The sequence below is a fragment of the Doryrhamphus excisus genome, chromosome 4 (genome assembly GCF_030265055.1).
Source record: "Doryrhamphus excisus isolate RoL2022-K1 chromosome 4, RoL_Dexc_1.0, whole genome shotgun sequence".
NCBI lineage: Eukaryota > Metazoa > Chordata > Actinopteri > Syngnathiformes > Syngnathidae > Doryrhamphus > Doryrhamphus excisus.
This window is the reverse complement of record NC_080469.1, coordinates 4,274,508-4,298,858: the sequence shown is the minus strand read 5'-3', so window position 1 is coordinate 4,298,858 and position 24,351 is coordinate 4,274,508. Positions and strand designations below refer to the sequence as shown.

The 24,351-nt window shown below is 39.8% G+C and overlaps 1 protein-coding gene across 13 annotated transcripts in view; it reads left to right on the top strand.

Annotated features, from left to right (window-relative positions):
* Positions 1–24,351, top strand: part of arvcfb (ARVCF delta catenin family member b) — a 221,456-nt gene that overhangs the window by 109,787 nt on the left and 87,318 nt on the right. Inside the window, exon 1 of one of the 13 annotated variants that reach the window (XM_058070305.1) lies at positions 1,114–5,378. The exons of the other annotated variants lie outside the window; for them this stretch is intronic. The gene's annotated coding sequence lies outside the window, so the exon portion shown is untranslated. Of the gene's footprint in view, positions 1–1,113; positions 5,379–24,351 lie in introns of those variants that run through there. 13 annotated transcript variants of the gene reach the window in all.

Genomic DNA, 24,351 nt, shown 5'->3' with positions numbered 1-24,351 from the left:
CTGGGTCGGCCACTGGAAACGGTCACGATGTCATGGAGAGCATCGATTTGCCATCATGGTACCATCTGTCTCTGCTGGCTGCCTTTTGGGATTAATGATTCCCTCTGACAGCTCTTTAGTTGGGCTCCATGAGAGAGGGCTTGGTCATTCAGATTACTCTGACATGTGGCACTGCGAGGACTTTGCTTGAGATCTTTGCCGATAGATATCGCAATCATGAAAAGCAGGGGTCTCAAACATGCGGCCCGCGGGCCAAATGTGGCCCGCAGGACACTAGTTTGAGGCCCCGGCGCAAGTTTGATATGGATGCTGTATGGTATCATGTACCCAGAAAAAATTATTACGTTTGATTAATGTTCATGTTAAAGGTTAAATAACTGTTAATAGTAAACCTCCCTATCCATGTGGAAGTGGTAAGTTTTTGGCGATTTAAGTTTAAAGGAAATAACTTGAAGGCTACCGTTTAGGTCGCTAGCTCTCTAGTTTGCGAGTTAGCATGTGTCTCAAGACCCTGCAGTTGCGCAATATGTTGTAAATAAAAAGAGTATAAATGTGACTATAGTCGTGTTTTGTCATGTCTACAGGGCTCTAATAATGCTTTGTTCATTTTAATCTGAAAAAAATAATTTGTCTACCCACCAACTATATGTGGTTTCTGAAGTTTTTATTATTTGCCATTTTGTTATTATTATTTTATTTATTTATTTATTAGTGATTGATTGATTTTCTTTATTCTTGATTTGTTTAGTTATTTTTCATCTTATTTTCTGCAGAAAAATTAAGATATTTGAGAACAGTGGAATGTTTTATCAGCTTTTCTTGTAGAAAATCGAAACCAAAGCAAAGTTTATTAATTTTTCTGTTTTTAATAAATGTGTTTTTTGTTTTTTTTTGGAAAACCTGATGCGGGCCCAGTCTCGCCCAGACCCTAGCTCCAGTAGCCCCCAAGTAAATTGAGTTTGAGACCCCTGATGTAAAGTAAGATTGTGCGATGTGTTATAACAATTCTGAGCTTTTAACACCAACAAGTATTTTTTTTTTGCTTACTCAGTGCTTAGTACAAAGACTGCAGGGGGGGGGGGGGTTGCATTGAGGACTGGCGGTTATTGACCTGAAGAACACTGATGAGGTCCGGCACTTCATTAGAATGCTGTTCCGAACCTTGCAACACACAATAGTAGCTCTTACCTCTGATGGCTTGGGTCCTGGGAGGAAAATAAAAAAGGAGGGAGATTGAAAAGTCCAAACCACTGTAAGTTGACCGACCTTGGCTCCGCCGCAACCCCCGCTACTAGGAGCTTCTACTTTTGCAGCTGCAGCTGCACACAAACATTATGCTAACCAGTGGCAAGAGTTCATCCAAACCAGGAAGAGAACTCCCTAAAATGGAAAAAGATAAATGTATTCCTTGCATTCTTTATGCTGTGGATTCTCCATGCAGTTTATATGGTTTAATGGACGCATTGAGACGTTCACCGTGTGGCTGTCGTATGTCATTAAATGGAATGGTACAGTCCTGTTAGTCATCTTCACTATTGTCATTCCCCGAGGCCTCTGGTGAACAATGGTTGCACATTCCACAGCGCACTCCCGAGCTATCCGATGAATTTCAACTGTATATGTGGCCGGCAGTGACCACAGGGGGGGTTATAATATATATATATAAATACATGAAATACAATCTCGCCACATCAAACTCCCTCAGTTTTCAATTTGTTTGGAATGAGTAATAGCGCTGGTGTAGAGCAGAGTGCGGCGTTGGTCTGTGCAAATCAGAACAACAAATAGGGACAGACAAGTGGCAGCCATCCGTAAAAAAGTTGCTGCATGTTACGCTCTTGTCGAGAGTGCAACGTACTGGTGTCTACTTTTAAACTCCTTGTACTCTGCTGCTTCGGATAAGCGAGCTTTTACTTCCGTAGTAGTACATATTGTATGAGTGACCTTTTTTTTCAGCTCCCGATGAGTGTGCTTTTGGAAAGGTCTGAAAAATGACTGCGGTTACTGGAATTCCATTCATTCATTCATTTTCTACCGCTTTTTCCTCACGAGGGTCGCGGGGGTGCTGGAGCCTATCCCAGCTGTCTTTGGGCGAGAGGCAGGGTACACCCTGGACTGGTGGCCAGCCAATCACAGGGCACATATAGACAAACAACCATTCACACTCACATTCACACCTATGGACAATTTGAAGGCGCCAATTAACCTAGCATGTTTTTGGAATGTGGGAGGAAACCGGAGTACCCGGAGAAAACCCACACATGCACGGGGAGAACATGCAAACTCCACACAGAGATGGCCGAGGGTGGGATTGAACCCTGGTCTCCTAACTGTGAGGTCTGCGCGCTAACCACTAGACCGCCGTGCCGCCCTACTGGAATTCCAGTACAGCAAAAATTAAGATTAAGATTAAGATTAAGATATTCCTTTATTCGTCCCTCAGTGGGGAAATTTGTATTGCACAGCAGCAAGAGTACAGAATCAGTTAAGCAGTACAAAATACACAATATAGAAAAATAAACAATATAAACAACTCAAGTATTAACAAAATCAACAGTTTTTCCCAGAGTTATATACAAATACAGTATGTAGATAATATGAAACGAGATGAAATATATGACCAGTCTATACACTGAGATTTTGTTAGAGAGTTAATATGAGGCATTATGGAAATACTTCACATAGAACTTAGAACTTATATTGCATTTAGAGCCCTTAATATTGCACATGGAGATTGATCAGATATTGCACAGTGAATGGGAGTAATCTGGAGTAACTATACTTAGTATAAAAACAAGTATTGCACAAATGTACATAGTGGTGTAGAAGTCTATTGGGAGCAGTGCTGGTTGTACAGCCTGACAGCTGCAGGAAGAAAGGAAGAAAATACTTCTAATACTGATATTGTACTGTGTGACAAAGATTATGTGAAAGATGTACAATACTGAAGTAATAATACATTATAAGTTAAATGTAATAAAATGTCAAAAGTTGTTGATTTATCACCAATAGTATGGCGTATAGTCTGGGCATTGTTTGAACCTTAGCGATTAATTGAGAATCTGAGATTTGTGCTTTTGAGGTAGTCAGTAACTTTAGGTAAAAAGTACATGAAGTGAATCCCTTGAAGTTCTCAGAGTTAACAAACAAGTCCTTTGAAACAGACCTCAGACCAGACTAGTTTCTAAATGACTTCCATCAGAATCTGGTACAGTTACGGGAGTACTTTGTGTCTTCTGAATTCAAAAAGTGTCTGTGACGTTCTAAGAAAGTTCCGATGAAGAAGTGGCCAGCTGCAGGCCTCTGTTGTTTAGGCCACAATAGAACACTCTCAACCTTTTTTTGCGGTCTCAAGCATCTGCATTCTGTAGTCCAGACGTGAATAATCATTTGAGTCGATCCCAGCACTTCTGTTTCAGACTATGACCTTGCTTGAATGTCAAACATATCCATCGTTCAACCATACTTTTTTTTTTTCAGGAACACAGATTGATGGTTGTTTAATAGCAGGTCAACTATGAACACTCACTGTTCTGTGCAAAAAATATTTTACCATCACAAGATGGACAACAAAGTTGATTGATGCTTATTTTTGGGAAGACAAATAATTCCTACTTTCAACTAGCGAAACCTGTATTAAAAAAAGGACCTTCTTTGGAAAAATTGGAAGGACCTCGGATGACTCTGGTTTAAGTCTGCATATTCATTTCATACCAAATTTAAGGAAAATGTTATATGACTTGAATCTTTCCATGGTGTCCCAACTCTATAATAACCACTAACCTCTTGTTAGTAGTGTCCCAAATACAAAAGCACACTCACTCAACTAATGTAAATAGTTGTCATTGGGGTTCGAACATTGCTCCCTTGCTCTATCACATTTTTTCACAAATTAATTATTTAATAAATAACTGCTTTTTCCTTGTTGACTTATTATTATGCCTATTATTAGTAAAAAAATGTAGATGTCGTACTGTGGTCACTAGGATTCAGTAATGTTACACTGATTAGACATTACATTAGATTACAGCACATTAACGTTGCATGGAGGCAGCCATCACATGTCTGAAATGATAGAGTGAAAAAAAAAGTTATCCTCTCATTTTGTGTGGAAGTGGTAGTTTTTTGGCTTCTTACTTTGTCTTTCTTCTCAAGTAAATCTGAGTTTAGATGGTTAGATGGTTTTTACTTTGTCTTTCTTCTCAAGTACATCTGAGTTTAGATGGTTTGGGTTTCCTGTGTAGATGTAGTACTGTGGTCACTAGGATTCAGTAATGTTACACTGATTAGACATTACATTAGATTACTGCACATTGACACTACATGGAACCAGCCATCACATGTCTGAAATGATAGAGTGAAAAAAAAATAAGTTATCCTCTCATTTTGTGTGGAAGTGGTAGTTTTTTGGCTTCTTACTTTGTCTTTCTTCTCAAGTAAATCTGAGTTTAGATGGTTAGATGGTTCTTACTTTGTCTTTCTTCGCAAGTACATCTGAGTTTAGATGGTTTAGGTTTCCTGTGTAGATGTCGTACTGTGGTCACTAGGATTCAGTAATGTTACACTGATTAGACATTACATTAGATTACTGCACATTGACACTACATGGAGCCAGCCATCACATGTCTGAAATGATAGAGTGAAAAAAAAAAGTTATCCTCTCATTTTGTGTGGAAGTGGTAGTTTTTTGGCTTCTTACTTTGTCTTTCTTCTCAAGTAAATCTGACTTTAGATGGTTCTTACTTTGTCTTTCTTCTCAAGTACATCTATAGGGGTGTTGTTTTATGTCTAGAGGGCTCTAGTCATGGTACAAACTTAAAAAAAAAAGATTTCTATGCTCTATATAAAAAAAACAAACAAAAAAAACACATTAGTTAGGAAACCTGGAAGTCGAGGTACCACTATAATTCATTTCAGTATGAATTTAGTTTTGCTTGAGATTTATTACTTATGAATTGTGTAAATATGTATGCTCTGTGCAAGCTTGCCTGCGTATTCTGTATTAAGTGTAGAACAATTCAAAGCAGGCTCTCTGCAATATGTTTATCGCAGCACGGACTGCAAGTTGGATATTATATCACAGGGAAAGCCTTCAAAGGAAAAGCTATTTTGTCCCTTGCCACATTGTGATGTGGAAATTACCATGGTCCCGTGTACTGAGAGTGATCTGGAACAACAGTGCCTTCCACAAAGCACAATCTGAAGCTTCCAGGCAGCGGGACTGGCATAATGTCTACAGCCCTCTGACTCGAGAGCTTCACTGCCACAAGCTTGTACTCAATGACTCTTCTGTCTTCTGTTCACCGAGCTAATTAACTTTCCTTCTTAATTCTTACTGCTTTTTCTACTCCTACTTGTGTCCAGTCTACAGTCTGAAAGTGAGTCATACGTACTAATGTTTGCCTGCACTCGTTATTGCATGTGAGGACGTGCTTAATTATGTTATTGTTTCTGAACTGAAGTCGTGTGTAGAAGGACTCAGGACTTGGTCAAAATAATTCCAATGCTTCTGCAGAAGAATGTATGTGAAAGGAAGGCAAAATAAAAACATGCCATTGCAAAATAAACACATCTGCGTTCCTTATGGACGTGAAAAAGCAAGATTTAAATATTTTCGAAATGAATTTTGTGGACTCTTAGTAAGTTTTAGAGGAATATACCTGTCTACCCGCTATGCTGTTGACACACTTTTTTATGATGTCTTGTACTTGAGTCAACGCAGTTTGTTTTACTGATGTGTCCTGAATGTGAGGCTGGAATTACAGTATTGATCTTGGGTGTCCCTCGGCATTTTTCATAAGGAAGCAATTGTTTTAATGCAGCAAAATGTCACTATTTACTATTTATGCTTTGGTCATGTGGATACTTTGGCTTGTGCTTGGAATCATGAGCATTTGCTTGGTCGTGAATCTTTCAGAGCTTTCTGGCAGACTCTCGGTTGCCTGAATTGTTTGATGGCCTCTGCGCCGCATTAATGAATGGCAGTCAGTAATCTCAGATAGAAATCACTATGTTTTCTCTCTCTAATATCCCAGTTTGAGCAAGCAGGGCATGCTTGATGATGTGAAAGATTGCTTTAGTTTTTTCTGATGCCACTTACAGTGATCTGAGAGGAATACATATCTTTCATGCCTCTCCCGGGCTGTGTGATGTTATACGGGAGTCCTGCAGAGATGGCATTTCATGTTCAAGTCTGCTGGGTCTGTTTTAGTATGTGTTGCCAAGTCGGTCTCAAGTGGATGAAATATGACAGGCATGTCATTCAGGCAGTTACAGAGTCATTTCTCTGTAGACGTGACACTTAATTCAAGAACTTGTTTTGATGTGACACCAGAAATGTCTTAGTTGGTGGGGTTGTTTGGTTTAAACCAGGGGTCTCAAACTCATTTTACTTGGGGGCCACTGGAGCTAGGGTCTGGGTGAGACTGGTCCGCATCAGGTTTTCAAAAAAAAAAAAAAAAATGCATTTATTAAAAACAGAAAAATGAATAAACTTTGCGTTGGTTCCGATTTTCTACAATAACTATCTTAATTTTTATTTTTCTGCACAAAATAAGATGAAAAATAAATAAACAAATCAAGAATAAATAAATTCAATCAATCAGTAATAAATAAATATAATAATAATAATAAAACGGCAAATTAAAACTTAAGAAACCACGTATAGTTGGTGGGTAGACAAATTATTTTTTTCAGATTAAAATTAACAAAGCATTATTAGAGCCCTGTAGACATGACAAAACACGACTATAGTCACATTTATACTCTTTTTATTTACAACATATTGCGCAACTGCAGGGTCTTGAGACACATGCTAACTCGCAAACTAGAGAGCTAGCGACCTAAACGGTAGCCTTCAAGTTATTTCCTTTAAACTTCAATAGCCAAAAACTTACCACTTCCACACGGATAGGGAGGATAACTATTAACAGTTATTTAACCTTTAACATGAACATTAATCAAACGTAATAATTTTTTCTGGGTACATGATACCATACAGCATCCATATCAAACTTGCGCGGGCCGCACTAACATTAAACTTTCATATCAAGGCGGGGGCCTCAAACTAGTGTCCTGCGGGCCACATTTGGCCCGCGGGCCGTGTGTTTGAGACCCCTGGTTTAAACCGTAGTGCGTGTCATTATGAACATGATCATGTGCAGTAAGCCTCTTTGACGTCACTGTGCATGTATACAGGTGAACAATCAAGGATGGATTACAATCGGGGGTGGAGTTTTTCCTGGAAAACTCCAGGAATTTGCATAATAGATTCATTCATTGGTTTCATTGTGGACCCATTTGCAAATGCCTCTGCGCTTTCATTGAATGTGTCCAAGCGCTGACTCATCGTTTGCTTTCCCACAAGTGCATATAAGCAACTTGTGAAACTGGAATCACTACGACCCAATAACACAAATGAGTCATGATCCACATGGCAGTCGTCCCCCTAGCTTGTTTCCGGACTTTATTTTGCTGTCCAGCAGGTGTTTTTGCATCAGTTGATGAGCGTACGGGAAGCCATTCAAATCAGTGATGTAGAGAAAGAACTGGAAGTACTCGAATCCTGGCAAGGGAGGAAGGAAGAGAACCAAATAGAGGAAATGTGACCACCTTGTCACCATATGTGGCTCAGACTTCCAAAGCACTTCTCTCTAATCTCCACAACATGGGAGGAATTTGGAGCTCTTGTTTTTGAGCAAAAATAGCAGTCGGTGTCTGTTGGTCTGCAATAAGGTGGCAGCATGTGGATCATCCCATGTAGAAGCAGTTGGAACAAACATACTGCAAAAGTATCATTCATTCATTCATTCATTTTCTACCGCTTTTTCCTCACGAGGGTCGCGGGGGATGCTGGAGCCTATCCCAGCTGTCTTTGGGCGAGAGGCGGGGTACAACCTAGACTGGTGGCCAGCCAATCACAGGGCACATATAGACAAACAACCATTCACACTCACATTCATACCTATGAAATTGAAAAATAGGCAGTAATTTTGCAAAAATGATGGGAAAATATTCTAAAAATGTCGTGGTCCACTAACAAGAAAAATACATAATAAAAAAATAATGTCATAATATTATGAGGATAAATAAATTGATTTTTAATTTTTAATTTTTAATTTTTAATTTTTAATTTTTAATTTTTAATTTTTAATTTTTAATTTTTAATTTTTAATTTTTAATTTTTAATTTTTAATTTTTTACAAAGAGAATTTTTGAAAAGTTGTAATATTATGAAAAAAGTAAACCAGTAAATAAATAAATGTAAATAGTAATAAAATTCTTTCCTTACGAGGGTCGCGGGGTGCTGGAGCCTATTCCAGCTGTCTTCGGGCGAGAGGCGGGGTACACCCTGGACTCACAGGGCACATATAGAAAAACAACCATTCACACTCACATTCATACCTATGGACAATTTGGAGTCACCAATTAACCTAGCATATTTTTGGAATGTGGGAGGAAACCGGAGTACCCGGAGAAAACCTACGCACGCACGAGAAGAAAATACAAACTCCACACAGAGATGACCAAGGGTGGAATTGAACCCTGGTTTCCTAGCTGTGAGGTCTGTGTGGTAACCACTCGACCGCCGTGCAGCCCTACTTAATTTTTCATTATTTATAAATTTTATTGGAGCTATTTATTTTTATTTATATTCTATCTAGGGCTGCAATGATTATTATTTGAATACCTCAATTACAAAAAAAGTCGAAAATTTTGTTCAATGTTTCGAAGAAATGCTTACGTCACCCACGCGCCAACATCACCCACGCAGAAGGAAGTTGGTGTTTGAGGACACGGGAACATTAAAGTGGCTACAAAACATTCCAACACAATGAAAGTGAAGGAAAAGTAAAAACGCTCAAACAGAGTTTTGAGGTTTGAACCCAAATCTTCCTGGTCTCCTGTGGCCAAATGCTAACCACTCACCACCATGCGGCCTACACTGTATCATACCTATGGACTGTACAAATTGTCCATAGGTATGAATGTGAGTGTGAATGGTTGTTTGTCTATATGTGCCCTGTGATTGGCTGGCCACCAGTCCAGGATGTACCCCGCCTCTTGCCCGAAGACAGCTGGGATAGGCTCCAGCACCCCCGTGTCCCTTGTGAGGAAAACGGTAGAAAATGAATGAATGTATGAATCTATGCCGTCTATACTCTGCAGAATTATAATAGATACATTCCTCAGGTTTAACTGAGATTTTAATACCCTTCCTTTGGGACTGTTCACTGCTTCACTTGCCTGTAAATGTTGTTTTCATCATTTTGAGATATTGGTTCATTCCTTCCTCGGGCCAGTGGACTAAATGGGCTTTGGTCAAGGGAACCCAATCTGAGGTTTTCTTCCTCACTGGGCCATTTGGAGGCCCATTGGGGCTGACAACAATAGGCTTCCATATGAAATATTCAGCATGACCAGGGCATTTCAGCTACAGGGACTTGATTTAAAAAAAAAAAAAAAAAAAAAAAAAGTTCCTTGATGAGAAAAACACAACCTCAATGCTTCCAGGGATTCAAAATGGGATTGATTGTCAGTTTGTTCGTGGATGTGGCCTGCATGCCTACCATCCATCTAACTATGGTCTGGCATGCTATGCTCAAGACTTGTTTGTTTCTTTGTCTCAGTCTGAATTTCAGCCTAATTAAATAAGGGTGCATCCGGAGACGTAAATTAGAGGTGGAACAACATTGCATTTTGTATTTATTTGCTGAAGTCACCATTGTATAGAGGACAAACATGCTGCTCTATCTGCCTCAGAGAGCGTATCATTCTCCACTAGGCTCAGGTGGTTGCAGCATGGATTGTGTGCAGATGCTCTCAGTCATTCCTGTGACATCTGGGCATGCCTCAGGTTGGGCTGTTGGCATAAGTCCTTCAAGTGTCATGGGTTTCTTTTTCTGTGTGTCTCTATATTGCAACTCTAGGGTTGGACGATATGGACCTAAGCATATATAACAATATTTTTTTTTGTGTGTATCAGGATTTGACGAATCGAAAATAAATGTGCTTCTTGTATTTTTTTTTTCCACTCAGAACCTGCAGGTTGTTATCGGGCACTATAAAATGTTTCTTTTATTAAAGCCGTAAAAAAACACAGTGGTGAAAATACTCTCATCAAACCCGAGTTACGCACACACAACCACACAAGCTAACCCCTACTGGCTTCCATTCTGTTCTAGAACAGGCCAAAACGGACTCAAACCAAAGCAAATTTTGAACCAAAAACACATTTTCTAGTTAATAATTACAATTTTACAAACTGGAAATGATGTGAATGACAAAATGTGTATGACAAATGACAAAGTAACTTTTTCTGAACTTTTACCATAAAGGATTTGGAGGATCCTTGAATCGGTCCCTATGATTTCCCCATTCATAGATTTATGGACGGAAGCACAGAGTTGACTAATAAAAACTTTAATCTACTGTTTACTACAGAAATTTACATCATGTGAATGAATGTTGTCGTCGTGAGAAGAAGAAGAAACGTTTTTATGGGGGAAATTTCCCCGGTGGGTGGCTCAGTCGGTCGTGGCGGATTCAAGCACTAAACAGTCCCCTCCAATCTAAACATGGAGCGTGAATGGAAGCTAACAGGGATTATCTTAGTTTAGCATGTTAGTGTGGTTATGTGTACACAACTCAGTCTCGATGAGTACATTTTCACCACAATGTGTTTTACGTCTTTAATGTAAGGAATGTTTTACAATGCCTGATGACAACATGCAAGTTCTGAGTGAAAAAAAATAAGTTTATTGTTTATTTTTATTTTTTAACGCAGCTCATCTTAGCCGTAAACAGACATTCTCCACACACATTGAACACACGTCGGTGACTGTCAGTTTATCCCATGTCTGTGTAAACAAAATAAAAAAAATATCTTACATACAGTATGCAGTTGGAATCGCATCTGTGACTAAATCTTCTTGAATTACAAGCACAGGCGTTACAGTTTGTTGAAGATTTTGTAGCATTGTGTGCAGAGGCTGACAATGCTACATAAGTTAGCCAGGCTCCATCCATTTCTCAATTACTGGGCAAGATTGGTACTCTGCGTCAATAAATACAAGGATTTTTTTTTGCATTTAATTAATTAATTAACTCACAAAAAAAGGACACACTATGCTGGTAAAGATAAGTGTAAAATGCAGTTTTTTAGTCATAGGCTGTTAGCAATGCATATCACATTATTGCCACCATTAGAAGAACACAAAAGGTGGCATTGTTCCATAGACAGTGAAAACCATATTTGTCTACAAAGTTCATTCATTCATTCATTTTCTACAGCTTTTTCCTCACGAGGGTCGCGGGGGTGCTGGAGCCTATCCCAGCTGTCTTCAGGCAAGAGGCAGGGTACACCCTGGACTGGTGGCCAGCCAATCACAGGGCACATATAGACAAACAACCATTCACACTCACATTCATACCTATGGACAATTTGGAGTCGCCAATTAACCTAGCATGTTTTTGGAATGTGGGAGGAAACCGGAGTACCCGGAGAAAACCCACGCATGCACAGGGAGAACATGCAAACTCCACACAGAGATGGCCGAGGGTGGAATTGAACCCTGGACTCCTAGCTGTGAGGTCTGCACGCTAACTACTCGACCGCCGTGCAGCCCTCTAATTGGTTATATGAGTGACAGTACAGTGAAGGCTGCATGGTAGTGAGTGGTTAGATGGACGAGGGTGGAATTGAACCCTGGTCTCCTAGCTGTGAGGTCTCCTCGCTAACCACACGAGCACCGCGCAAGTTATTAAAATTAAATTAAAACATTACAGAGTGAAGTTGGGGAATCCAAACTGCATGGTGGCAAGAGAAGATTATATATTAATGTGACATTTAATTTATTTATAACAATTTATTCTAACTGTGCAAAATTCTATCCTACCCCCGACCTGAACTTGAAAGTTCAAGGGTTGTCTAACGTACAGTTTTACAACTTGAAGAATATTTTTTCTGTTTATTTAAAAAAAAAAACATTAATTTGGATTCAAATGTCTTAGTAGTTCATTTTTGGGTTTGTCTTGCACGCATTAGGACTCATTTCACTGCAGTTTTTGAATGTCGAACCTTCCATTGGCCCCCTTTTTCTCTCCTTTTGACAAACCCACCTTCTAACCAAAGCTCTGCAGTCATCACACACTCCCTGCTCTATTTTAAGCCCTAAAACAGAGGCATGCTCCCCCATGAGTGGACCCTGCCCTCTGTGTGTGGGCCAGAACATGGGTCTCGGCTCACTCAAGGCATTTTCATGCACACAAAGCAGCTCCCTGCCAGCTGGTGTAAAGGTAATAGCGGAGATAATCTCCCAGATGGTGTGGCCTCACTGTGTCTCTGCCGTGGCTACACTGAAAGTATGAAGAAGAAGGCATTAAAGTTATTTTTTTCTTTCTTGGGTAGTTTCCTATCCCAGTGGGATGATATTGGCTAGTTTGGCTTGAATGCACACATTTCAAGTAAGGATTCAGAATATGACCAGACCTCAGACAGTGGGGAGTATATCCATACTTATTTGGCTTCTGCTCAGCTTCCCTACTTTGCTTTTCCTTTAGAAGTTTCTTCTCCCGGGGTAGGGGCGGCATTCCAGAATGGGCAGACAACAAGAAAACTCATGCTTCCTTCCTGTCTCCATGCAGTTTGACCAGCTTTTGCATACACACTGAGTAGTCAAAATAAGATAAAGTAGAAGTTTGAAGATTGCCTTCATACTAGAGCTGCAAATTGCAAATGCATTAATCAATTTATGATTATGTTGGTATTTATTTATTTATTCAATTTTCAAAATTAACTATCTTGTGATTTTAGCCTCTCAAATGTGAATGTTATTTGAATTCCTTTAGTCATCAATGAAAGCATGCATATGTATCCGTAATTGGGATTAATTCAAACACTGTGGAAAATTTTAATAACATGTAGTCAAATGGGGCTGCATGGTGTTCGAGTGGTTAGCGCACAGACCTCACAGCTAGGAGACCCGAGTTCAATCCCACCCTCGGACATCTCTGTGTGGAGTTTGCATGTTCTCCCCGTTGCATGTGTGGGTTTTCTCCGGGTACTCCGGTTTCCTCACACATTCCGAAAACTGAAAAATTGGCGACTCCAAATTGTCCATAGGTATGAATGTGAGTGTGAATGGTTGTTTGTCTATATGTGCTCTGTGATTGGCTGGCGACCAGTCCAGGGTGTACCCCGCCTCTCGCCTGAAGACAGCTGGGATAGGCTCCAGCACCCCCTGCAACCCTCGTGAGGAAAAGCGGTCGGAAATGAATGAATGTTTGATTGCGGTCGAGTGGTTACCGCACAGACCTCACAGCTCAGAGACCAGGGTTCAATTCCACCCTCGGCCATCTGTGTGTGGAGTTTGCATGTTCTCCCCGTGCATGCGTGGTTTTTCTCCGGGTACTCCGGTTTCCTCCCACATTCCAAAAACATGCTAGGTTAAATGGCGACTCCAAATTGTCCATAGGTATGAATGTGAGTGTGAATGGTTGTTTGTCTATATGTGCCCTGTGATTGGCTGGCGGCCAGTCCAGGGTGTACCCCGCCTCTCGCGCGAAAAATTAATGAATGAATGAATATTGTTGCAAGTTTTGTGCTACTTTTTGCGCTACTTTTCAGAAAAAAAGCACACTTAAAAGCGTTTAATTTGATAAAAAATCAACATTTCACCTTATAATCTGGTGAACCTTATGTGTGCGCCTTATGAGTTCCAAAATCTGTAAAAATGCAGTGTTACTTCGGTAAGCGCACCGCTTGTTTGACCATTTCCCGCTGACACAGGGACATAAAACTTACGCTGGCTGCAATTAACCAATCAGAGAACATACATAAGATACGTATGCTTAACCTCCGCCACGCCTCCAGTAGGTATACTACTGATATGCTGCAAAACAACATTTGGAGTTTATTATCATTCTAGGAGGATTACCAAAAGAACTCCAACTTCTGGACATTGAAAATCATCAGAAGTTGCAGCCCTACTTTATGCTCTGATTTTTTAACTTACACAGTACTGTACAAACATACAGTTGCACTCACACTTAACCCACTTGTATAAACATACAGACTTTTGCAACCAACACAACAAAAACAACATCAATCACTCAGCACAATCAACATAACATATACATATTCTCTGATGATAGCGAGATGATATCTGAACTGTGTCATCTGTTTTCAAAGCCTGGAAATGAGCCTCATCAGCCTGCCAAATCAACTCTGGAAAGCACCGATCTTTTCTTAAATTCAGGAAGGGAGATTACACTAAACTGATTTGTAGAGGCTGCATGGTATCAGAATTAGATGTCTGGCGCACCCTGGCCAACTTCCATCCTAGAGAAGGAGAATTACTAAGAAATAGTACACACAGAATCACTGCTATACGCAGGCAAGAACATTATTTAGTTTAGTGATTGTATAGATTAGATTCAAGCAGACTTTGGTTTTGCTTTAATTAAGATTAGATTACTAATGTTGCTTTGGGGTGAAGTGGTGGTATTGATCATATTCCTAAAGGTTCTTGAGGAGATTTATTCGGATGTACAATTGTCCCTCGTTCATTGTGGTTGATTGGCTATGGAGTTTTTTTCTGCAAAGTAAAATTCAGTCTGACCTCATTTAATTCTCTGATGATTTTGATAGCTTTGTGTTCTTGGGCTATATCAACAATATAAATATTTAATTCTCATCTTTCATTAAAAAAAACCCCTTTGTTTCTACAGTAAACCTTGGATACTATATCGGATTCAATTGTTCCCACTGGTTTTGTCCGATATAAGCGAAATCCGTTATATGCGTATACGGGAAAATGTCCGTTTTACGCATATATTGGATTTATATCCGGTATATGCGTAAATCGGATTTTATCCGTTATAAAAAGGCACTTCCTTGACTATGTTTCCAATGTACCTGGACGCACAGGCAACGCTGCAAACTCTGCAAATGACGTCGTATAGCGGCCTGTCACGATTCGGCGAATCGGAGCGCCACGATGCGGCCATCCGATATATGCGAGGGAAATTTAATGGAAATGCATTGGAACGGGACTGGAGATTTTGTCCGAAATAGGCGAAATCCGTTATAAAAAATTTGATATACATATGCAATGAATTTTTATTGGAAATGCATTACAGAAAAATTGGTTCTTTTTTATCTGTCCGTTGTGAGCGAATTTCCGATATATCCGAGGTTTACTGTACCTTTTTCCATTCTTTAGTAATCAGCAGTAGAACTTCAGCAAAATATTAGTTCTCAACAAAAAAGGGATGAAAAAAGGCTTTTTACAAAGATACATTTTAAGCATAACTTTCATTTTGACACAAATTTAGCCTTATTTAGCCGAAATGTTAAAAAATTTGTTTTAAACATAACCATTACATAACATAACCGTTAACTTTTTACACTTTTTTACAATTATCATATCTGAAACTGAACGATGTATGCATGCATTAAAATTTCCTTTCAATGCGTAACCACCTCTCTGCAACATAGTGTATTGTGGAGTTGCATCATCACTTATGGGTGTAAACATAAAAGACGTATAAATACATCTTTAGGTATTAATGTGTCAATAGATTATTTGGTAGTTAGGGCTTAGAAGCTAACAACTTTAAGTAACTGAATCAACTCAAATAATATTTGTTCATTAATATTAAATCCTACTTTGTGGAAATTCACTTATCGTCATCGGGTCTGGAACCAATTAACCACTACAGATGATGGACTACTGTACTGTACTCACGTGAAGTAAATTGGGATGAGGTCCAGTCTATCTATCAGTCGACCCTCAACAGGATAAAGAATATAAAAATACCTATATGAGTACCGTATTTTATGGACTATAAGACACACTTTTTTTCATAGGTTGGCTGTTCCTGGGACTTATACTCCAGAGCGACTTATAAATGAAAAAACTGTTTATGTTCCATAAACACTGGAAACCTTTTCTGTTTATGTTTATTTTTTGTGTAGCTGAATAAGCATTGTGTTAGCATATCTTTCCCCTATTCAGCCTGTTCTCTATGCTTTTATTAATATTAGAACTTGCCTTCCATTATATAAATTACCCGCAAAAAATGCGACTTATACTCCAGTGCGACTTATGTATTTTTTTTTTCTACCCAATTTTGCATTTTTGGCCTTGTGTGACTTATACTCCGGAGCGACGTATAGTCCAGAAAATACGGTAATTGGTCAATACCTATTTCATGAGTATTACATTCTTTAAACGCAATTAAATTAAAATTAAGGTCATGCTCTCATCAAGGTTGCAAATAGTGGTACGCATTATTTCTTGCTCATTGATTAAATAATAAGAGATTAAAAACACTAATGCTGTGGAATTTCATTTACCGTACAGGACTCTTGGTTTAAAAGCCAAATACGCTAGCAAATGAGGTTTCATCAAGGGATAACCTTGCTTTGCCAATGAAAGTATGCAAATTCACTACATCATTAGTGCTGCATTCCTGTCAATAAATACTATGAAGTGTTTTTAGCTGTTAGGCTGAATTGATGGTGTGTTCACATGTGTACTTCATTGCTTATCTTGTTCAAGGTCATGCGGAGCTGGAGCCTATCCCAACTGACTTCAGACGAAAGTTGGACTCATAGAGACAGACAATCATTCACACTCACATTCACACCATCACGGAGTGGGAACTAAACTAAACGGGAATGTCAAACTGTAAATGTAGAAAAACTTGCTTTATATTCAAACCTTGGAAAGGTCACCCTTCCTGTTTACTTGTAACAGGGGAGATGCAGCTTTCTGCTGCTGGGGCTAAAGTTGTTGTTCTCCAACTTTGGGACTCTTTTTTTTTTCCCTTTCTGAGGTGTATGCAGTAAATAAGTCGGTATTGCAGTAAATATGACGATTTTGACACACAATTCAGAGGATTTTTGGTCCAAAAAATGTTTTCTCCCAAAACGGGACGATTTCTTATAGATATAGATAAATATACAGCATACATGTACCACCGTTAGGAAATTAGGAAGTTTTACATAAATCATTTTATGCTCCACTAATTTTTTTACAAAGTGTTGAGATTTCACACTGTCTTGAACGCAACATACCCAACACTTATGTGTAACCTCTGTACCGTGACTCCCAATTACATTTGTTCATGTACATTTTATCGTTTGAAATGTGTTTAATCAGCATGTGAGGCATATAGAAGAGACGCAAAAGAGGGTTCTGGAACTGAAGATGCAAATGTTGATCAGAAATTAGAGGAGATTTTCAACGTGAAGCCAGAATGAGGGTTTCAGTGCTTGATTAAAATTTTAATAAAAAAAATTTTAATTAAATTTAATTAAAATTAATTTAAAAAATTAATAAAAAAAATCAAGCAATTGATACGCCCATGAAATTTTCAATTTTTGACAAATGGAAATTTTCATGGGCGTATCAATTGCGTGATTTTTTTTTAAACACATTTTAAACGATATAATGTACAGGTATCTATGAATAAATTGAATTGGAGTCACGGTACAGAGAGTACATAAGTGTTGGGTATGTTGCGTTCAAGACAGTGTGAAATCTCAACACTTTGTAAAAAAAAATAAAGCAATTGATACGCCCATGAAATTTTCCATTTGTCCAAAATTGAAAATTTCATGGGCGTATCAATTGCTTGATTTTTTTTAGAATTGGAGTCACGGTACAGAGATTACACATAAGTGTTGGGTATGTTGCGTTCAAGACAGTGCAAAATCTCAACACTTTGTAAAAAAAAAGAAATCAAGCAATTGATACGCCCATGAAAATTTCCATTTGTCCAAAATTGAAAATTTCATGGGCGTATCAATTGCTTGATTTTTTTTTACAAAGTGTTGAGATTTCACACTGTCTTGAACGCAACATACCCAACACTTATGTGTAACCTCTGTACTGTGACTCCAATTCCATTTGTTCATAGATACCTGTACATTTTATCGTTTTAAAATGTGTTTAATCAGCATGTGAGGCATATAGAAGAGAGACAAAAGAGGGTTCTGGAACTGAAGATCCACTTTCATTGCAAATGTTGATCAGAAATTAGAGGAGATTTTCAACTTCAAGCCAGAATGAGGGTTTGGAGCAACCAAACTTGATTGCTTGATTTTTTTTTATTATTTTTTTTTTTTATTAAAAAAATCAAGCAATTGATACGCCCATGAAATTTTCAATTTTGGACAAATGGAAATTTTCATTTCACCTCTGAGACAAGCAGGAAACTACTGTAATGTTTTTTTCTCGGGATTGCTTGAAATTTATGGAATGTTATTGCTGATGGCTATTTTGGGTCAGAATCCTGTTTACTGGATCGCAAAAGCTTCTGAAGGCAGCACTTCCTGTTGTGCTGAAAGCACTTGTGGATGATGCAGCGGGGGGTGTTTCAGTACAAGGGGGGGTGGAAGTGCACGCGTTTGGTTTATTAAAGACTGGATGGGGGGTTTGGGACCAGATGCTAGGTCGGCCGCTGCTTGACTGCGCAGGAGGGGGAACTACATTGAAAGGCAACCGTGCCACAAAGTGGAGCTTAGGCTGATACTGACAGGAGATTATCCATATTTCATCTGTATCCCCGTCTTCCTCCCACCCACCTGCAGAGTAACACAGAGCATGAATAGTGCATGGTGCAGAAATAACATTTGTGAAGTATTAAGGATAAAGTTGAAGAAAGAGACACCTTTTATATATTAACACCTGTGGGAGCTCTTTAAAGCAAGAGAATGTCAGTATCAGACAGGAGATTCACAGTCACTGCATTCGTCAAACAAAACAAAACAAAAATAAATCAGTTTCCATTATTATGTAGCCCAACTTTTTTTGCAGCGGCCCCTTGATGTAGCCCATCCGTCTCATGCAGCAGTGCATCCAGCATCTCTTTCAGCTTGGATCCACCCAAAAAGCTTTATTCTGCATTCATAATATATTTCACAATATATTCTCTCCAGGCCGCTTCCTCGATTATTTCAAATTCAGGGTCCTCATATTCTTATTTCAAACAGCAAATGCTTGGGATGAAAACCATAGTAAAAGAAACCACAACTTCAAAGACACTATTTATTTTCATATTTATCTGCCGCAAAATGTAGCCTCTGCAAAATGTAGCACAAAAAAAAAAAATAGTGAAAACTATATTTCAGCTTGCTTTTAAATATTCATGATCTGCTTACAGCTTTGAAAGTGAGACGAAAACATTCTCCATTAGTCTCTACAACATGCAGACACACACATTAGTGTTAGATGATCTGCGCTTTGCCACGATTGATTTTTCAACAGAGTCGTCCCTCGCCGCATCAAAATTTGAATTCATCTTCAGTGGGTCATGGTAATGGTAAAATATTGTGCTGGATTGATGGCTGAATACGGTATATTGGTTTAAAAAAAAATCATATTCATGTCCAGATGGCTCTAATAATGTTAAAGAGGATCCTCATTTTCGTTGTGGACTCCTATAGAGCAGTTACACACGAAAGCTTTCGAGGACTTCCAGAATTTACACCTATTCCAGTTGTATTTACTTACATTCACAAAAGGCTGTTTTAATTTATTCCAATTTATTCCACCCATGGCCCTCCTCCGGGTACAACCACAACCACTCCGGAGGACTTCGGGCACTACTGCCGAACCCCATTTTCTAATGTTGTCGGTATAGGAGTTGATAATAAATGGAGCGCTACTTGAAACGTTGTTAGGAGCCACTGGTAGCCGATGAGCTACTTTTTGGAAACCCTTGACTGAAAGCCCAGACTTTTAGATTTCCGACAAACTCCTCCAAGTCCGCAGGGGGTACACCAAGGCATTCCCAAGGGACATAATTCCTCCAGTGTGTTAGAAGTTAGTGAGAATTTTTTTTTTGCTGTTTGTATCCACAATCTTTCTCTTTGGTCACTACGCCAAGTTCATGACCATCGGTGAGAGTAGGAACCTTCCACCTCTCTTCACACACTCTAGCCATCCCTCACTCGTGAACAAGATGCCAAGATACTTAACATCAAAACAAAGAGGATTATTTTTTATTTACAATTGTTTGCCGTTCCGGGCGGCACGGTGGTCAAGTGGTTAGCGCGCAGACCTCACAGCTAGGAGACCAGGGTTCAATTCCACCCTCGGCCATCTCTGTGTGGAGTTTGCATGTTCTCCCCGTGCATGCGTGGGTTTTCTCCGGGTACTCCCACATTCCAAAAACATGCTAGGTTAATTGGCAACTCCAAATTGTCTATAGGTATGAATGTGAGTGTGAATGGTTGTTTGTCTATATGTGCCCTGTGATTGGCTGGCCACCCCTGCGACCCTTGTGAGGAAAAGCGGTAGAAAATGAATGAATGGATGAATGAATGAATGTTTGCCGTTCCATTCCATCCAGGAGCTCTGTCTGCTGCTCCAAGAACGAAGTCTGTAAAATCTTGACTTCAAGACTTATCCCCTTCATTCCGTTTTTAGAGGAGGATAGTTTGGGGACTCCCAAGTTTTTAGGAGAAATGATGTCAAGGGGACAAGTTTGTTTGAAACCTAGCAAGGAGTTGAACATACTGTATATGTGTCTGCTTTTTTCGACTCCCTAAATCTCCATGAGCCGAGCTTCAGGCCAAAACAGCATTCTCCGTATTCTTGCACACTCTTCTGTCACCGCCCCACACACATACACACACTTTGCTGACAGAATCTTGCTGACGGGGATCCAAAGACTGAGAGGAGGAGCACCAAGCACTGCAAACAACCCACCCTCTGGGAACCTGAACATATGCCATCGCAACAAACCCACCAACTGTGGACGGCAGCAAGCTACGGCTAATGGGCCTCCAGAACTCTGAATTCCCCTTCTTCATCTTTCCGTTATTGCTGCGCATGCTTTCCACTCATGCTGAACACTCACGGGCAGAAACTTGCTAAGGTTCATTGTTTTAGCTGTTTTAACAGTGAGTACGACTGTTTTATTTGTATTAATTTTGTATTCATTTTATTTTTAACTCATCAAAAATGTTTTGATACCCTTGGCCTTGGTGTGGCATCTGCATCTTTGCTAATCTGGTAATGTCATTAAAAAATGAGCAAAAAACAAGTCTATGTAATGCTAAGAGTCCACTGGGCTGGCGCCAGTTGGTGCCAGTTTGCGCCAGTTTGCGCCAATTCAATCTGCTATGGAGCCTAGTGTCACCAATAAGGTGCAGAGTGGCCTGCAGTGGCTCAAACTGCCTCCCAACTGGCTCGTAACGGTGTCATGAATTGAGTTTGGTAGCAAGAAAAATTTCAAAATGTTTAAAATCTTTGTCGCGCCGATTGCTTGATGCAAGTAGCGCGACAAAGATTTCACCAAGTGTAACCAAATGTCGCAAACAAATCCGCCTATTGGAATCCACTGGAATGTAATGGCGCAAACAATCCGCCTATTGGAATCCACTGGAATGTAATGGCGCAAACAATCCGCCTATTGGAATCCACTGGAATGTAATGGCGCAAACAGTCCACCTATTGGAATCCACTGGAATGTAATGGCACAAACAGTCCGCCTATTGGAATCCACTGGAATGTAATGGCGCAAACAATCCGCCTATTGGAATCCAGTGGAATGTAATGGCGCAAACAATCCGCCTATTGGAATCCACTGTAATGTAATGGCGCAAACAATCCGCCTATTGGAATCCACTGGAATGTAATGGCGCAAACAGTCCGCCTATTGGAATCCACTGGAATTTAATGGTGCGGGCCAAGTTGCGCCAATGATGCTAGGAGTCCACTGGGCCGGCGCCAGTTGGTGCCAGTTGGTGCCAAAGATTATGTGATCGCCGTTGCCGTTATTCGGCACCACAGCGAGCCACTACACGGCAATCACATAATCTTTGGCACGAAGTGTCACGAAGTGTCACGAAGTGGCACGAACTGGCACAAACTGGCGCCGGCCCAGTCGACTCTTAATACTAATAATTCAATAATAATTTAAATAGACCGCCATATTATCCAAAGGGCCGCACGGTGTTTGATTGGTTAGCATGTTGGCCACACAGTCAGGAGATCGCCAAGATCTAGATTCGACCTCCACTTGAGCATCTTGAGCTGGATTTTCCAACAGTCCCTGAGCACAAAGTTCACTTGATGTCCACAATTCCCCATCAAACTTTTGCTGCAAGTTTTGGAAGAAGAATGGTATCCCCTGCCCTTTTTGATATGTCTAGCAGTTAGTTTAGTCAATTAAAAAAAATCTTTCAAAAATACAAAAGGGTACATCAATGAAGGGTTTCAAAGAGCGGAAGAATAAAAAGACTTATGGAAAGATGTGGAAAAAAGAGTAGGGAATAATGAATGTTTCTGCCGCATGAAACAGATGAGAAAGCAAGAAATTATGTTTTGGCTCAAGATCATTCACCAGAGGAGAGATTAAGGTCCCCATCATTAGGGATTTACCAACTCTCCCCTACAGTTGTTTCTATTTTGCTTTGTGCGCCCTTCACTCCTAAAACAGACACAGAACCAAAAAAAAAAACACAGTTAGCTTCATGAGGACTCATTACCACTCAATATGCTTCTTGACCTTCTTTTTACCCTGGGAGAACACAATTTAATTATTTGGGCTTTGGCCATGCATTGTCAGTTTTTTAGTTCCCCTTCCTTGAGTTGGCTTCCCTTCTACCTCCGCTTCATCCCACAAGCATGCCTTGTTTTTGGCTGAAGATTTGGATCACATGATCGCAGTTCTCTGTTGTTTTGACAAGGTTTATCGTTGCTTACCAGACTGTCACATTGTCCTGCTCTCACTCTTTTTTAAACTTTATTATGTTCATCATACGCGGCACGGCGGTCGAGTGGTTAGCGCACAGACCTCACAGCTTGGAGACCAGGGTTCAATTCCACCCTCGGCCATCTCTGTGTGGAGTTTGCATGTTCTCCCTGTGCATGCGTGGGTTTCCTCCGGGTACTCCGGTTTCCTCCCACATTCCAAAAACATGCTAGGTTAATTGGCGACTCCAAATTGTCCATAGGTATGAATGTGAGTGTGAATGGTTGTTTGTCTATATGTGCCCTGTGATTGGCTGTGATCGACCAGTCCAGGGTGTACCCCGCCTATCGTCCAAAGACAGCTGGGATAGGCTCCAGCACCCCCCGCGACCCTTGTGTGTTTTTTTAGTCCTATTTTATGCTTTTAGTCTTTAGCTTTTAACTCCAGTATTTCCTCACGGGGGGTCCAGCCCCTCCACACTGGGGGCTGTGTCGGGTCTGCTGAGGGGGTACCCCTTACGAAAAGAAAATATATTTATCAATATATTACTTTAAATATATTGTATTATATTATAATATATTATTTTTCCATTATATTTTCCAATACATTATATATTATAAATACATGGAATAATATATTTTTGTACATATATTATACTATATATTATATATTCATGTAATATATGGCAATATATTGCAGAGTATACAAATGATTGCCGCTTTCAATATATTGAAATATATTAAATCCAAATATATAATATATGAGTTTATATATCCCAAATTATATGTAATTTTATATATGTAAAAATATAGTCCTTTATTGGTCTTGATCGCAAGATATTTTTTATATGTATCAATATATACACATATATGATCTATGCATATATTGCACTATATTGGAAAATATAAACATAAGATCCCATATATGGAAATATATTTCCTAATACATTGCATTATATTTGCCAATATACTGCAATATATTTTTTTCCCATAAGGGGTGCCATCCTTGGGCGGCTGGGGGTTCCTCCCTTTAATGTGGGGGGTCCGCCCGTCTGTCTGAGTCGGGGGGCCCGGGTGCTGGTCCCCTTATGGCACGGCCTGCGGCTCCTCCCAGTGTGGACGGCCCCAAAGGTGGCGTTTCCTTGATCGTCAGTGCCCTGCCATGTCTCCCTACAGTGTGTGATTGTGTGATTGTGTGTGTGTGTATGTGTGTGTGTGTGTAGTATAGAGGGTGGGAGGGAGGGGCTTTCTTTTGTTTCTTTGTTTTTTCCTTTTAATTGTGGTAATTGTTTTTAATTCTGTAAAGCACTTTGTGTTGCATGTCTTTGCAGGAAAAGTGCTATACAAATAAAGTTTGATTTGATTTGTTTCCAGTTGGGACTGTTGTGAGGTTGGGTGACCCGGGTTTAGTCAGGCGATCTTTGCAGGAGGATTAATTGTGGAAGAGCCATGTAATGATTGCTGGCATGTCTGTTCAGTGAAATCCTGTTAGTCTCTGTATAGGGGTTAGGCTAAGGCTGAGAGTGCTGTCACTGTGCGAGTGTGTATGTGTGTGTGTGTGTGTGTGTGTGTGTATGAAAGAAGGAAGGTGATTCTAATCCTCTGTTTTGCAAGAACAGGTGGCTATGTGACAGCTTCT